At 52.4% G+C, this 15,940-nt stretch overlaps 1 protein-coding gene and 1 long non-coding RNA gene across 11 annotated transcripts in view; one reads left to right on the top strand and one right to left on the bottom strand.

The window, feature by feature from the left end:
* The window catches only part of CERS4 (ceramide synthase 4), a 66,105-nt gene that overhangs the window by 36,450 nt on the left and 13,715 nt on the right, over nucleotides 1-15,940 (bottom strand). For 2 of the 8 annotated variants that reach the window (XM_077121529.1, XM_077121531.1), the window contains one exon: nucleotides 10,883-11,094. The exons of 1 other annotated variant lie outside the window; for it this stretch is intronic. The gene's annotated coding sequence lies outside the window, so the exon portion shown is untranslated. Of the gene's footprint in view, nucleotides 1-6,156; nucleotides 6,281-7,003; nucleotides 7,178-10,882; nucleotides 11,095-15,940 lie in introns of those variants that run through there. 5 more of the 8 variants (XM_077121528.1, XM_077121526.1, XM_077121530.1 and 2 more) reach the window with 4 other exon arrangements.
* LOC143650583 (uncharacterized) lies at nucleotides 7,624-13,391 on the top strand. Of its 3 annotated transcripts, none has more exons than XR_013159608.1 (5): nucleotides 7,624-8,221; nucleotides 9,172-9,336; nucleotides 11,060-11,116; nucleotides 11,208-11,350; nucleotides 13,117-13,391. It is a non-coding gene; the product is annotated as an uncharacterized LOC143650583 (long non-coding RNA). The 3 variants fall into 3 exon arrangements; XR_013159607.1 differs by having other exon boundaries at nucleotides 7,626-8,268; XR_013159606.1 differs by lacking the exon at nucleotides 7,624-8,221 and having other exon boundaries at nucleotides 8,282-9,336.

Raw genomic sequence — 15,940 nt, 5'->3', positions numbered from 1 at the left:
AGAGAGCCCAGGGAGCCAGCAGGGGGCCAGCACCACGCATGCCAGAAGCATGCGACAGCAGCACACAGTGGACTTCAGAGTCTGCAGACCTCGGGGTGGCACAGTTGGGGCACCCGTCAGGACGCTGAGGCTGCCCGCGGGCTGCCTCGCAGTCACTTCAAGGCCAGGGGCTTCAGTGGCAGGTGATTGGGAGGCAATCTCACCAGCAGCAGGGATCCATCAAGCCAGGACCGCGTCCTTTTGTTTTCATTGTTTATATAGCCGCTTTCTGTGCGTGATGCAGATGCTGGCTTTCTCTTAAAGAGATGGAAGGAGAGTTTCCTTTGAAACCAAATGTATTTGGAAAAAAGAAGAGTATAACTTGAGGTGAAGCACTCCCTCTGACCTGACAGATAAAGGACAGCCCTTCTGCTTAGAGGCGCGGAGATGGGAGGCAGGTGGGCACAGAGGAGGGGAATGGAGGGAGGCAGGGAAGCAGAGGGCAGTTGCATTTCTCAGCCTGCCCCCTGCCTCCCTGGCTGCTACCCATGCCTCATGAAGCAGCCCAGGAATTCACTCCTGGTAGGAATCTGTCTCCACCCTGCTCTAGAGCCTCTGACCTGCAGGAAAACTCCTCGCCTGCATTTGTAGCCTGTGTCCTGGACCTGCCCTGCAGCCGCCCTGACTCTGTGGTTCTCAGTTCCCCGGTGGTTTCCAGCCAGGGGTGCCCGAGTGGATTCTCAAGGTCTGTCTAAATCTCAGAGGTGCAGGCCCTTGCCCCAGTTTTTCCCACCGCCTGAGTCACTGTTCCCCATTTTTCCACCACCTGAATCCCTGACCTGGCTGACTCCTGCTGACTTTTTACCTTTCAGGTTGGGCCAGGGATTCAGAACCTCTGGCTTCTCCCTTCTGTGCAGATTATCCTGCTAGGTCAATACTCAGAAACAGGCCTCACCAGGGGCATTCCCGCAGGAAGGCAGGCTTGGTGAGGGCAGTCCCCATGCCAACTCACACACTTTGGTCACCTCCTCCGACCACACCAAGTCGAAGGAACCCCCCCACCAGCACATTTCTGGAAAGTTCTAGAAATCTGTGGGATGGTCCTGAGTGTCCTGCCTCAGAGGCCGGGTTCCCGGGAGACTCAAATGCAAACGTTTATAGAATCCTCATTCTATAAACATTTATTGAGTGCCTACTGGGTGCCTGGTGCAGGGCTGCACACTGGAGCCCCAAAAGGAAACACACCAGACAAGGACAGGGTGGGTAGATGGGTGGGAGATGGCAGATATATATATATTTTTTTTTTGGTAATTGATGCATTTCATTATGTCAGGTGGTCTTCATTTCCGAGGAGAGAAAATTCGGCAGAAAGAAGGAATCAGGAGTGGGGATGGGGGGTTAGGAGGTTTGCAATTTTGAAGAAGGAGGTCAGAGAAGGCCTCCCAGAGAAGATGATGCTTCCAGGAGTCCTGAAGGAGGTGAGGGAGACGGCCAGCTGGAAAGCTGGGGGAAAAGCATTTCAGGCAGCTGGAACAGCAAGTGCAAAGGCCCTGGGGCAGGACGAGGCCTGGTGGATTTGAGGCCCAGAGCGGAGAGAGGGGAAGCAGTGAGGGCAGTGGGGTGACAGGCGAGGCAGGTAACCGGACCTTTCAGATGGAAAAATAAATCCAGAGGTAGACACGTCCAGTTGCTTCCAGTGCCTGAGTGCCTGAATCCCCTCGATGAGGTCTCTGAGGACAGCAGGGTTTGGGACGTGCTTGGGTCAGCGGTGGGGCAGGGAGACCCATGCCCATGTAGGACGTGAGGGGCGAGGGGAGCAGGGTGTCCTTTCTCCTCTCTGTGAGAACGGCATGCCAGCAAATGGCAGCCAGCCAACCCCCTGGAGCTCTATTACCATTCTGAGAACATCTTAGCTCCACCACCCTGCTCTGGGGCCCTCTTAGGCCTGTTGAGTCACTGACCCTCTTCCTCCCAGGCTTCAGTCTCCACTGCCTCCACACACCCTTAGTACCTTCTCCCTGGCTACTGCCCTTCACTTTCTCTTGGGGGGAATCTGGGCCCCTCCACGGCCAGTCTTGGGCCAGCTGAACCCCATCAGAGTGGGCGTGTGCCTCTCCATCTGCCCCCATCCCCACTTACCCCTTGGCTCACTCTGCTCCAGCCACCCCAGCCTCCTCACTGTTTCTCTAACCTGCCAAGCTTGTGGCAGCCTCAGGGCCTTTGCACTTGCTGGTCCCTCTGCACAGAACACTCTTCCCCCAAGATGACCACCTGGCTTCTCTATCTCGTCCTTCAGGTTCTGACTTCTCCAGAACATTAGCTCTATGAGTGCAGGTCAGGGGAGGCTACATTTGATTCACTGCCATGTCCCCAGTTCCCCAGGTGCTACATAAGTGGGTGCTGAAAGGGGAGGAGGAACTGGGCATAGGCCAGAGAGGGTCCCCAGGGTGTATGTGGCTGGCAGGGGATCAATGCTTCCTCAGACACATGGGCAGAGGGTCCTGGTCCAAAATATGGTGGCAGAACTCGGTAGGTGAACTCACTGTCCTCCCTCCTACGTGGGACATGACTCCCAGGGGTATAAATCTCCCTGGCAATGTGGGACAGGACTACTGGGATAAGCTGGGATCTGGCATCAAGGGATGGAGAAAGCTTTTTTGACCAAAAGGGGGAAGAGAGAAATGAGACAAAATAAAGTTTCAGTGGCTGAGAGAGCTCAAAAAGAATCGAGAGTTGATCCTAGAGGTTATTTTTACACATTCTATAGATATCCCTTTTTCTGTGTGGCATGGGCAGGCTCCGGGAATCGAATCCAGGTCTCCAGCATGGTAGGCGAGAATTTTCCCACTGAGCCACTGTTGCTAACCCTAGACATTCCTTTTTAGTTTATAGTAATATTGGAGTGGCTGGAGGGAAGTACCTGAAACTGTTGAGCTGTGTTCGAATAGCCCGGATTCTTGAAGACAATTGTAAAAAGATACAACGTTTACAATGTGACTGTGTGAATGTGCAAATCTAGTGTCTGATGCTCCTTTAATCCAGCATATGGACAGATGAGTAAAAAAACTATGGGTAAAATAAATAAATAAATAATAGGGGGGACAAAGGGCAAAATAAATTCAGTAGATGGAAATATTATTGGTCCATGAGAGGGAGGGGTAAAGGGTATGGGATGTATGAGTTTTTTTCTTTTTATTTCTTTTCCTGGAGTAACACAAATGTTCTAAAAAACTATCATGGATCATGGTGACAAATGCACAACTATGTGATGCTATTGTGAGCCTCTGATTGAATGTTCTGTATGGAATGTCTGTGTGTGAAGATTTCTCAATAAAAATATTAAAATATATATACATATGGTAGCAGAAATCCAGGAGGTGAAAAGAGAGGACAGAACTGAGTTCCTGACAGTTCAGTCAAATTAACAAAGATATAGACTCCAGATCGAGGGAGGAGAAAGGCCTCCTTTATGTAATCCTGGTCAAAGCAAAGCTGGACCTTAGTGTCCTACTCAAGGGTGGCAAAGAAGAGCCTGTTCTGAATAGCTTGGGGGGAGTCAGCCACATACGGAAGGGAGAAACCTGTCACTGAATTATCCAAGCAGGGGACTCAGAGACACACTGCCCCCTTCCTCCTTTCTGAAGCCTTCTTTTCCTTGGCTTCTGATTTGATTTCCTTTTGCTTTCTCTCTATTCTAATTCCCCAGCATGGGCTTATTTCTTCCAAGATTACCCCACCCCACACCTCAACCAGCATCTCAGTTTCCAGACTGCTGACTAGTTCTTGAACTTGCTCTCCAGTGTTCATGGGGGAACTTAGAAGGAAACTTGGGAGCTTCCTCTCTCTCACTCCCACACCTGCCAATCTATTCCAGGACCTGCCCACTTCTCATCAGTTCCCTTCTTCACCCTGGTCATTGTCCCTTGCCTGGACCACCTGGATCAGTGCAGTGGCCTCTGTCCTGGTCTCCCAGCCCCCAGCGTCATTCCCCATCTCAGGATAACTCCCACACAGACCCCTCAAGGCCTGCATGCTGGCTCTTCCTGTTCCCCAACCAACTGCCACCTCCTCCAGGAGGGCCTCCTTGATGCTCCCTGGGTACCAACACCTTGACATTCTAACAGCCTCTGTTTACTATTTGTGGGTGCTGGTCACCAGCTGTGTACCTGCATGCTCATTTCTTTTGCCTCTGGGTTACAAGTGAAGAAACTGAGTGAAGTCACTGGTCCGAGGCCACTGAGTTCAAACTGGCAGGACAGGGTTGGCAGCAGCTCCAGAGCCCCACAGGCCGGAAGGGAGACAGACAGCGGTACCCAGATAAAATGAGAGCATGCCTCCTGCCCCCACGCCTGCCTTCCTGTGGGCAGCCGGCAAGTGGGTGGAAGGTTGGGGAGGAGGGGAGACCTGGCCGGCTCCTTGCTGCTGACGACACAGTCACCCCAGGGGTTCCTGCATAGTGAGTGCTCACTCTGGGCCTGCACTAGGCCAACCAAACACATTACATGCCTGACTCACCTAATCCTCAGCCAGCCCTCGTGGGGCAGGAGGCAGGAGGCGTGATGCATGGCTCCTCTTTCTCAGAGCAGGAAACAGACCCACCAGCCTGCTTCCTGCAGCCCCAAACTCCTGCCTGGCACTGGAGCCCTCCAGCACCCCCACCCTACCTGTCAGCTCTCACCAGTATGCTAAGTCCTTTCCCCTGTGGCTTCTTTTGATCTGAAAATATTACAGATGGGCAAACTGAGCTCAGAAAGCTCCCCTGGGGACACAGGGCTTATTTCATCTGCCTCTTCCCTCTCACCTCTACCCCCAAGGCACTTCCTCCAGCTGCTTCCCAGCCCCTCCACTGGGCTCAGCAAGGAAGGTGAAGAAGGCCCTGCTGCCCTCCCCCAGGACTGACTCCTCCCTGCATCCCACCAGCCAGGTTTAATCATGGCAGCAGCTCCTGGAAGGGGAAGGAATTGAGGCTGGGGAGGCTGACAGCTTTAAAGACAACCCAAATTCCTACTACAGATAGCCCTGGACAATGGGTCTGGGGTCATCCCAGCAGCTCCAGATTGGCCCCTTTGCATGGGCTCGACTGGGGTTTCCAGAAGCCTCCCCCATCACATGACCTCTCACAGGTTTCACCAGACCAGGACCCTCCCCACCTCGGCCCCAGAGCTGTGTCCCCCAGACCCACTCCCCTCTCAATCGTCCCCTCCCTCCCAGCAGTAAAAGGTCCCTCCCTTCTCCCAGCTAGAAATTTCCTGGATGTGCTTTCTTCACACCCCATTTCTGAGCGCCTGGGATTCCAGATCAAACGCTTCTGCCCAAGTGAACCCCCTGTTAGCCCACTTCCCAGCACCCCATTTCCGGACGAGTCCAGGCCACCAAGCTTCCATGTCTGGGACTCCTGCCCTCAAGCCTGGCAATCCCTTCACCCCCACAGCGGCTGGGGGACCTTCTTAGGATGCGATTGGCACATGTCAATCTGTCTTGGAGGCCGTGGTCTCCACGGCCTGGGGAGGGCAATACACACACACACACACACACACACACACACACACACACGCACGCACGCACGCCACCCGTCACCTACTGCGGCCCCTGCCAACCTCCCTCCCTAGCTCGCCACGCTCCCGCCACGCTGGCCTCTTTTCGGCTACGAAAACGCCAGGCTGGGCCGGGCCTCAGAATCCTGCAGTCCTCTGGGCCTAGAAAGCCCGGGCTGGCCGGCCAACGCCCCCTCGCCCCCCGCGCAGCCCCCGGCCGCGCCCCCCAGCCGGCTCGGCCCCGGCCCCGCCTGCCCTCGTGCGTTCTTCCAGCACTCGGCGCGCGCCGGGTCTCCTGCGTCCACGCGGCCAGGGCTGCGGGCTCCGAGGCCAGAGGCTCGGCGGCGTCCCCGGTCCCGGCCAGCGCTCGACTCAGAGACGCCGGGAAGGGGCCGCCACTCCCGCCGCGCGGCCCCGGCCCCTACATCCGGATTCTCCCGCGTCACCCGGCCGGCCTCGCCCCCGTCCTCTGGGGCCCTGGGCACCCCGGGCGCGGCCGGGCAGCCCCGAGAGGCAGTCCCGGGAGGCAGTGAGTCCCGGGAGGAGGTCGGCGCGGGCGGCGTCCGGGGACCCCCCCGGTCTCGGGCCGGGGCCGCGGAGGCCGCGTCGGAATGCGGCGGCCAGGGTGGCGCGGGCGGCTTACCTGGGGGCGCAGCGGGGGGCCGGCGGCGGGGCCAGACGAGCCGCAGACACGCGCCGCTCGCGCGAGGTGCCGGGACTCTGCTCCCTGCCCCGCCGAGGTCCGCTGTCCGGGAGGAGGCGGGCGGAGGGAGGGGGCGGGGCGGGGCCCGGGGGCGGGGCGGGGCGGGGCCCGGCGGGCGAGGGGTGGTCGCGGCGCTGCGTCCCCCCCCCCCCCGCCCGCCCCTCATCTCCACCCGCCCCCCTTCTCCACCCAGCCGCCTCCCTGCCCAGGCCGCGCCCCCGCGCGGCTCCGAGCGCGCCGGGCGGAGCTGCGGCCGCGGCTCCCCAGCCTGCGCCCTGACTCTCGCCTTTGAACAGGCACCGCCCGGTCCGCGCGCGCTCAGTTGCGCATCCCCGACGCCCCCCCACCCACTCACCCGCTCAGGCCCTGGCCTGACCCACCCCCAGACGCCCCCGCCGGAGGCCCCCAGCTGGAGGGGCCAGGAGGGTTCCGGGAGGGCGCGGGGCCGAGGCGCGCGCAGGGACTAGGGGCGGGGGCGCGAGGTCAGGAGGGAGGGAGAGAGGGAGGGAGAGCGGGAGGGAGAGCGGGAGGGAGAGAGGGAGGGAAGCCAGGCCTAGGGGTCCGGTGGCAAAGCTGGGGAGACCAGAGTGAGAGATAGGTAACTACCGGGCCACGTGGGTGCCCAAGCAGCTCGGGCTTCGAGCCGGGTGGCCGAGGGCGGCAGGGGAGGGGACCGGCGCCCCTCCACCCTCCCCACTGCCCGGTACGACCGCAAGGGGCCCGGGATAAGCTGCGCGAAGGGGCGGGGGACTCTCCCCACCCAGCCTGCAAAGCTCCCGGCTCACACCTGGGGGAGGGGGGAGAAGGAAAGGGACTTCCAGAGCTGCTCACCAGCCTCTGTCCTCGCGGCGAGGGGCTTCACCTTTGAACAATAAATAGGAAAGGAAAGCTCTCCCTGACTCAGCGCAGCCGACCCAGGGCGCAGCGCGGGAAGTCCCGGCCTCCCTGGCGTGGGGCCCTGGGCAAATTGCTTAAACGCGCCGAGATTTGATTTCCTTCTGGAGGAAGGAGGGGGGCAACTCTGACGGCTGTGGAAGAACCTGCCCCTCACGAGGCCAGCTTCCTGGCCTTTGCACTTGCTTTTTTCTCCTCTGCTAGATTATCCTTCTCCCTTTCAAATCCGGGTCTCAAGTCTCAGTTTAGATGTTCCCCGCCCCCTTTGCTTCTCCCTGCAGCTCCCCACCCCCCACCCCCGCCACCGAATCCACCCAACTTTATTTTCTCCCCATCCCTCCCAGCTCGTTTGCACATCTGAAAAGGAGGATTACAAAGCTACTTATCTCAGTTGTTGAGACTGGAGAGGTGTTGCCATCGCACCTTCCACGTTGGGGGTACTCCGAAAGTGGCAGCTATTTTTTTTTTCGTGTTTTTTTGTTTTTGTATGCTGTATGGGGGGGGGTCACATTTCATTCTTTTTTCCTTGTGGCTGTCCCGTTATTGCAGCACCATTTGTTGATTTTTTTTTTTTTTTTGAGAGTTGCATAGGTGGGGAATCGAACCCGGGTGTTCGGCGTGGCAGGCGAGAATTCTACCACTGCGCTACCCTTGCACTGTCTGGCAGCCGTTTTTGTTAATAGTAATGGCAGGGATAAGTCAGGCCCCAGGGAGACGCAGCATGTTCCTGGAAGAGCAGGAGGATGAGGAGAGGGGGGAGAGGAAGGGAGGGCTCAAAAGAGAACCCTGATGGGTCAGGGTCAAGAGACGTTTCAGGTGAAAAGAACCATGTAAGCCAACTTGGGGAGCCTGGAGGATGCAGCCTGGCAGGAAAGGGACCTTCTGCAGTGGGATGCATCTCTGCTGCCCCAAACCTTCCTTCTCCTCTCCGGTTCCCACAACCCTGAGCATAGAACCCAGGCCTGACTCCAGAGGTGAGAATGGGTGGCTGTGCAGGGCAGGCTTCCAGGAGGAGTTGACGTCTGAGCCTGGAAAATGGGTGGGGCCAGCCGCAAGGATCCTTGAGGATCTTGCGGGAAGGTACAAAGGTCCTTGAGGCTCCTGCGGGAAGGTACTGCTGGATTTAAAATTAGAGTGCCATGTGGAGAAGAGCTGGAGGTAGAGGGGCTGCAGGGAGGCTGGGGCAGGGGTCACCCTGGTGGACCATTAGGCGGGTCAGGTGAGCGCCGTCAGGGCCTGGCCTGCAGGTGGCAGGTGGAAGTGGAGGGAGGAATTGAAGAAGGACAGAAGCCAGTGGCCCGGCTGGTGGTGGGGATAGAGGAGTTTCTAAGCTGATGAGTCCAGTGTGGGGTATATGGAAAGTGGTGGTGTTGGGGAACCCCTAGGGAGGCTGAAAGCTCCTCCCCACCCCCCCAGGTCTTCTCCCTCTCCTATGCTTGAGTGGGGAGGGGGAGGGGCAGGGAGGTGGGATTGAGGTGACTCATAGGTCCCAATCCAGATAGAGGCAGCTGGGTTCAGACTTTGGACCCCTCTCTATCCCTGCTGCTCCCGTCTAGCCAATCAGTCGGCCCAGCCACGCTGGCTTTTTTCCTGGAGGCTGGAATGTGCACAATGGACTTTGTAGAACGGACTCTTCAACCCTACTCACATCCCAATCTCCAAACCCTATCAGTATGTGACTTTACATGGCAAAGGGGGCTTTGCAGATATAATTAAGCTGGGAAGCTTTTCTTTCTTTTTTTTTTTTTCTTTTCTCTTTCTTCTTTTTCCCAATTTATTTATTTATTTTTAAATAAAACCGTACGAGCATTCTTAATGTGCAAACATTCCACACATGTTTTGTCGAATCAACAGCTCACAGTGTCATCACAGAGCTGAATATTCATCTCACCGTGATCATTTTTTAGAACATTTTAAGCTGGGAATCTTGACATGGGGAAATTATCCTGGATTATCCATATAGACCCCAGATAATCCTTAATGACAGGCAGAACAGGGAGGCTAGAGTTAGAGAACAGGACAGGATGATGGAAGCAGAGAGAAATTGGAACATGCTCCTAGGCTGCAGGCATTGAACATGGAAGAAGATGCCACAAACCAAAGAATGCAGGAAGTCTCTAAAAGCTGAAAAAGTCAAGGGAACCAATTCATCCCTGGAGCCTCCAAAAGGGATGCAAGTCCCATGAACACCTCGAGACTCATTTTGGACTTCTGACCTCCAAAACTGTAAGCTAGTACTTTGTGTTCTTTTAAGATGCCTTTTTGTGGGGGTGAGGGGTGGGAAGGCGTAAAATGTGTTTGGTTTCTCTTCTAACACGAGCATTTGCCCGGAACCCATTCTTTGGCACCTTTTTTTTTTTTTTAACTTAGTATTTCTTGGAGCTCTTCAATAACCAGTACATTAAAAGGTTTCTCCTTTTTTCCACCTGGAACGTCTGTTTTTCTTTTTTTTTTTTTGGTATCAGCTTTGTGGAGTTCACCTATTTAAACTGTTGAGGTGATGGTTTTTAGTGTGTTTGGAGAACTGTGCAACCATCACCTCCTCTGTCTTTTTCACAGCTGCAGGGCATTCCACAGTTGAACCAGTCATTTTTCTGGCCAGCCCTTATAGATGGACAAGGACGCTGCTTTTAATTCAGGCAGTGTTGTAATGAATAACCTGAAGCAAATGTTATGTCAGGCTCCTAGAATAGATCTGTTTGATAAATTCTTAGAAGTAGAATTGTGAGTCAAAAGGGCAGGGTTAAAAAAAAAAAAAAAAGCAAGGGTAGATGTGAAGTTGATAGCTATTTCACCAAAGGGTTCCCCACAGAACTCACCTATCCACAGCATGGTGTAATCAAAACCTGCTAATCTGAGCAGTGACAAACTGTCGTTCTAATTTGCATTTGTATTATTTTGAGTAAAGCTGAGTACCTTCTCTCTGTTTAAAAGGTGGATCTCTAGTCTTTTCCGGGAAACTTTTTTTAAGCCATCAGAATTTTTTCCTTATTTATTTAAAGATGCTTTTATTTTTATTGTGATAAAATATACACAGAGTTTCTTTTTAACATGAAGGAAATTACTTCTTATTCTATGATGTGAGTTGTCGTTTTCCCCCTAGTTTGTTTTATTTTTACTTTGCTTGTAGTGTTTTCTCCCCATGCATCTATTTGGATTTTTCTGAAGTTGAATCTGTTCACCTTTTTCTTTTATGGCTTTTATGTTGAATTTGTTTTTCTTAAAAAGGCCTTTCCTACTCTCAGATTATTAATTTTAAAAGGTCCCCATGGTGTGTTTCTCTACTACTTTTTTTTAAAATTTATTTTGAAAGAATTTCAAATTTTTAGGACAGTTACAAAAATAATACAACCCCCATATAAAGAACTCCTACATACCCCCCACCCAGATACCCAGCTCCAACAACTTTTAATGCTTTACCACGTTTGTCCTTTCCTTCTCTCTCTCTCTCCTTCCTTTCTTTCCTTCCTTCCATTCTTTCCTCCCTTCTTCTGTCTAGCCTTCTAGCCTTCTATCCCTCTATCTTTCTTTCCATCTATTTTCTAAATTTTGGGGAATATGTTGTATATATCTTGCTCCTTGAACACTTAATACTTACGTGTATGTTTCCTTAGAACACAGATATTCAGTTATGTAACCATTTTCAATGCAGTTGTCAAGTTCAAGAAACTTTAACATTGATATAGAGCTAAATTCCGAATATTTATGTTCCCAACAGTGACCTTTTGCGCCTTCTCTCCTCTATTATTAACTCAGTGGAGTCACGTATTACCTTTAGTTGTTATAGCCTCTTTAATCTCTTCCTTTCGCTTGTGACCCAATACTCATGATTTTGTTTTCCTCATTTAAACTTTGATCCATCAAGAGTTGATATTGAGGGACAGTGTGAAGTAGGCAACACCTTTTGTTTCGTTTTGTCCCAACGTCCAGTGGGTTATCTTTCTTTTAGAGTTGCAGATCTGAGAGCTGGCCAGACATCAGAACCTGCAAAGAGGGAGGCTTTGAGGTATGAGGGAAGCCAAAGGGGTCTCACTATGAAACTACTAGCTTTTCTACTAAGTTAGGAAAATTCATCTCCACCCAAACCTCTCTTCCAGAGCATTCTGCAGCTCAGCTGTAGCTACTGAAACAAGACACTGCGGCCAGTCGCTCCCTGTTGCAAACCTACCCCGAGATGATATGAACACAATGCCAAGGCGATTGCAGAATGAAATGACAAATCTTGCAACTTTGTAGGCAGGTGAGTCATTCATTGACAGACGGACCTTGGTGGCCAGTTCAGGAAATAATTAAACAGAGAGAAAACAGCTAAGGGGTGAAGCAGGGAAGGCCAGGAGAACATCAAGAGGGACAGAAAGACTTCTGGGAAAACTGATAACCAAACCCTAGAAAAGTTGCTTTTTTTTGTCCCCCACTCCCCAAATGGCTGTCTCCAGGATCACCTGGAAAATTAATGCAAACTATTGCGTGCAGATTTGTGAGAAAAGCAATGCCCCTTCCCCACCAAAAAAAAAACCAACCCTAATGAATTATTTCTTTTTCTATTTCAGCTATAGCCCCATCTGGTTAACTATCCAATAGAATTGCATTCATTGTCGTAATTCAGACTTTGTTTTCAAAAGTGACAATTCCTTCCAGTTAAACCTTTTGTCCCCACTCTGAGGTTCTGGTGCCTGTTTAAAATGGAGGGGCCTTTTCTCCAGGACCCGTGAGCTGCAGCTAATGAGGAGTGTGTTTGCTGGGACCCTTGTAAGTGGGACAGGACAATCTGAAACCGTGGGAAAGCTGGGGCAGCCTGTCCAAGGAGGGAATGTCCCTCAGCCGCGAGGGCGGTGGGTGGGGACATGGAAGAAGGGGCTCTAACAAAACAAAAGACCTCTGTGTCCAGAGTCGCTGCCTGTGGGAGAACTGTCCTCTCTGGCCTGGAGGGGCTGGATAAGGGGTTCGAATTTCCTGGAGCCTCAGGAAGCCACAGACAAGTTTTTATAGGGGAGACCATCACGTTTGGGTCAGTCCAGGGCTACGGGGTGAGTGGTGGAGAGGACGCAGTGGAAAGGATATCCTGGCTTCTGAAATTAGAGTGTCAGAGGTACCTAGGACTGGCCCAGTGTGACACCCAGCCTCCAGCTGAGCAACCAGGTGGAGGGCACAGGATGGCAGCAGTTTTGGAGGGAGGGAAGGTGCTAGGGTTGGATATGGGACATCCTGATGTCCGGGAAGCCATGAGAGGCTCATTCCAGAAGCTCAGTGTGTCTGTCGGGGTGGGGCATGGGTGAAAAGGAGGGTTGGAGGCCGGGTGGGTGGGTGAGTGCCTCTGTGGGTGGGTGGGAGAAGGAGGTACAGGAAGAGGCTGAGTCTAGCTGCCATGGGGGGCCCTGGTTGCAGGGAGAGTTGGGGGTTTGTCTCATCTTCCTGAAGGCCCACCTGTGCCAGGTGCATAGGCCACCCCCAGCGGCCCAGGTAGAACAGCGCAAGCCGAATGGGTGGCTTTTGCTGGTCAGACAGAACTGCCAACAATAGCTGTTGGATCAGTTCAGACCATGCAGTTGCCATCCCTGCCAGCCTGGGGCAGGAGCTGAGTGGGGGCAACCAGAGAGGAGGAAGAGGGAGGGGGGAAGTGGTGGTGGCGCGGATGGGGACAACATTGAGCGCTTACCTAAGGTGGGGCTTGTCCTTAGCATTTTAAAATAACACACAAACAAAAAATAACAACGGCAGCAAATTGCCACAGGGCACTTCTAGGTCAGACATGATTTTAAATGCACACGTCTCATCCAGCAACAGCCCTACAAGGTGGGTGCTGTGATCTGTATCTTGCAGGTGAAAAAAACACAGAGGCACAGAGAGGTTAGGACACTGGCCCAAGGACCCATAACCGGTGAAAGTGGCCGAGCTGGGAGTGGAGGGAACTCTGACCTTGTGTTTCCCTAGAAGTTTCCAGGCCCTTGCAGGACTCTGCACTGTTGGCTTTCCCAGGAGCATCTTTTCCTTTGTTCCTGCTTTCAGATGCAGAACTGGAGTTGCATGGAGCTGGAATGAGTCAGTGGTGGGGCCAGAGCCCAGGTATCTGTGCAAAGCTAGAGGCTCTACAGAAGAGAACTGGCAAAGGCCTTCAAGGGCCTGAGAAGAGCCTACTTGGCACGTGTCCAGGCGAGGACAAGCGCCGGAGGCTGCGCTGTGGGCTCAGCTCCCAGGGGGCTCTGCGAGTGCTGGGGGTGGGAGGGAGCTGGGGGTGGAACTTTAACAACACCTCTCCACCCCCCAGCACTCCCAGCCCCGATCCCCACCCACCCCTGCCTGACAGGACTTCTCCTTTTGCAGCTGCTCAGGCTTTAGGGTCCTCTCTCCGGAAATGGGCGGGAGGAGGAAGCCCATTGCGGGCACCTGTGGGGAGGATTTGGGGGTTGTGGGGCAAGACAGACAGCTTCCAGGCTCGGGGTCTAAGGGTCTTTGGTCCCCTGCCTTGGTCTTCCACCCCTCCCTGGGAAGTCTCGGGGGAGATGCCTGGGGCTTCTCAGCCCTTTCCACCTCTGGGGGTCTCCAGGGGAATGGGCTCTGCACTGAGTGTCTGAGCTTTTGCATATTACCCAGCCCTGTCTTTCTCATTTTAGCAAGCAGTGTGTGTATGAATGCGTGAAGGGGAAGTGCCAGATAGAGAAAAATCAACACAACCTCAACCCCCCCAGCCCCCAGGGCAGGGCAGGGACAAGGAGCTGAGGCCTGGGGGGCTTTCCTTAAAGACTTGAATCTAATCTCAGGATCCACAGGGAGATATGGAAGACTTTAGAGCAGAGAGGACGTCCCCCCGCCTGCTGTTTAAAGGATGGACTGGGGAGAGGGAAGGGGCAGAGACAGCCACCCAGTCCAGAGTTGACCTGTGTAGGGCAGAGGGGATGCATTTGATATTTTTAGAACTTTTTCTGCAAGCTCGACACACATACAGAAAAAGGAACAAATCGCAGATGTATGGCTCAAAGAATTTTCACAGCACATACATCCTCATGTGGCCAGAAGGCAGGTGAGGCTCAGAACATCTCCAGGTGTCCTGCAATCCATTCCTGTCCCTGCTCCACCAAGGATAGCTGTTCCTCTGACTTCTTTAATGGCATCGATTGGCTTTGCGTGTTACCTGAACTCTATAGGAAGTAGACAGTTATTTTCTCTTTCTCTCTGCTCTCTTTTACACCGTCTTATACGTGTGAGATTCATCACTGTTGTAGGACGGAGTCATTGATCGTTCTCACTGCTGTACAGCAGGGTTTCTTGGCTACTGCCAACATTTAGAAATCGAATACTTCTGCCTATGGGCAGCTGTCCCAAGCATTGTAGGAAGTTTAGCAGCATCTTTGGCTTCTAGCCACAAGAAAATGGTAGCATAGCTACTCAAGTTACAAAAATGTCTCCAGACATTATCAACTATCTCTTAACATTGTTAAATATCCCCTTAAGAGTAAAACATCTCTAGACGACCAAAATATCTGTTGACATTGTCCAATAGCCCCTGTGCCCGTGTGAACAGGCTTCAAGGTGGGAACTTCAATAAGGTTTTCATGAGTTGCCCAGGAGATGCTGGCAGGTGAAGTAGAAATAAAAATTCTTGTTTCTGGCTGCTCAAATCATCAGTTCTCCCTTTAAAGCTTTCAACTGATTGGATAAGACCTCTCTCATTGTTGAAGGCACTCTCCTTTGTTGATTGTCAGATGCAACCAGCCATACATGCATGCAGCTGATTAATGATTTAAACCTATGAAATATCTTCACAGTAACAATGAGGCCAGTGCTTGGTGGAGTAAAATGACTAGACACCATAATCTGGCCAAGCTGACACATGGACATGTATCCATCTATGTATCTATCAATTTTTCTAAACATTTGAGAGTTGGTTGTATGTATCATGCTCCTTGAACATGAACACATAATTTAAATTTTTTTAAATGCACGAAAGGAAAGTCCTTTGGCTGACCCCCTAGTGTACTAGCCTAGCTCAGAAGACCCCTGATGTCTCTCCTGGTCTGAACCAAGGAATCTTGTCTTGCATGGATCAGCTACAAGCTATGGACACTATTCCAGAGAAATGCCCAGAAGCCTTACCTTCTGCACATAACTTCACAGGTCAGTAGCCCTCCGGCAGATCCCTTTCCTGTTAGGCCCCAGGACAAACGGCTGCCCCAGGACCACCTCCCATTTGGTCTTGCTGACCCCTCTGGCAGCTCCAGCCCAACCATCAAGTCACTCTCCACTCTGATCACCTGTCTCTACTGGGCCTGCAGTGATGGAACCTTTGGTCACCATGGGGAAACACACTTGATAGATACAAGTACCCAGAAAAAATCACTGTACTCCCTGCAGAGCTAACTACTTCCACGACTTTCTACTTTCAGGCCCAGAGATGTATCATCGTCTACATACAATGCTTTTGTGTGTTTTAACTTTATATACATAGTATCACACTGTGTTACTATTCCACAACTTGTTTCTCCTTTTCACTTACCAGTATGCTTTTGAGATACGCGCATGTTGAGATACACTCATGCTGAGATGTAGAATGCTACTCATTCCTTTTTTTTAGAGAAGTTGTATGTTTGCACAAAAATCATGCATAAAATGCAGAGTTCCTGTATACCACCTGTGCTGATGTGAATCTATGGTGTACCCCAGAAAAGCCGTGTCCTTTAATCCTCATTCATTATTGCTGGGTGGAATATCTTGATTAGATTAGCTCCATGGAGATGTGACTCACCCAATTGTGGGTATTAACTTTTGAATAGAGGGAGATGTGACTCCATCCATTCCAAGTGGGTCTTGGTTAGTTTACTCCAATCCTTTAAAA

Source organism: Tamandua tetradactyla, chromosome 11 (genome assembly GCF_023851605.1).
Source record: "Tamandua tetradactyla isolate mTamTet1 chromosome 11, mTamTet1.pri, whole genome shotgun sequence".
NCBI lineage: Eukaryota > Metazoa > Chordata > Mammalia > Pilosa > Myrmecophagidae > Tamandua > Tamandua tetradactyla.
This window is presented reverse-complemented; position numbering and strand designations above follow the sequence as displayed.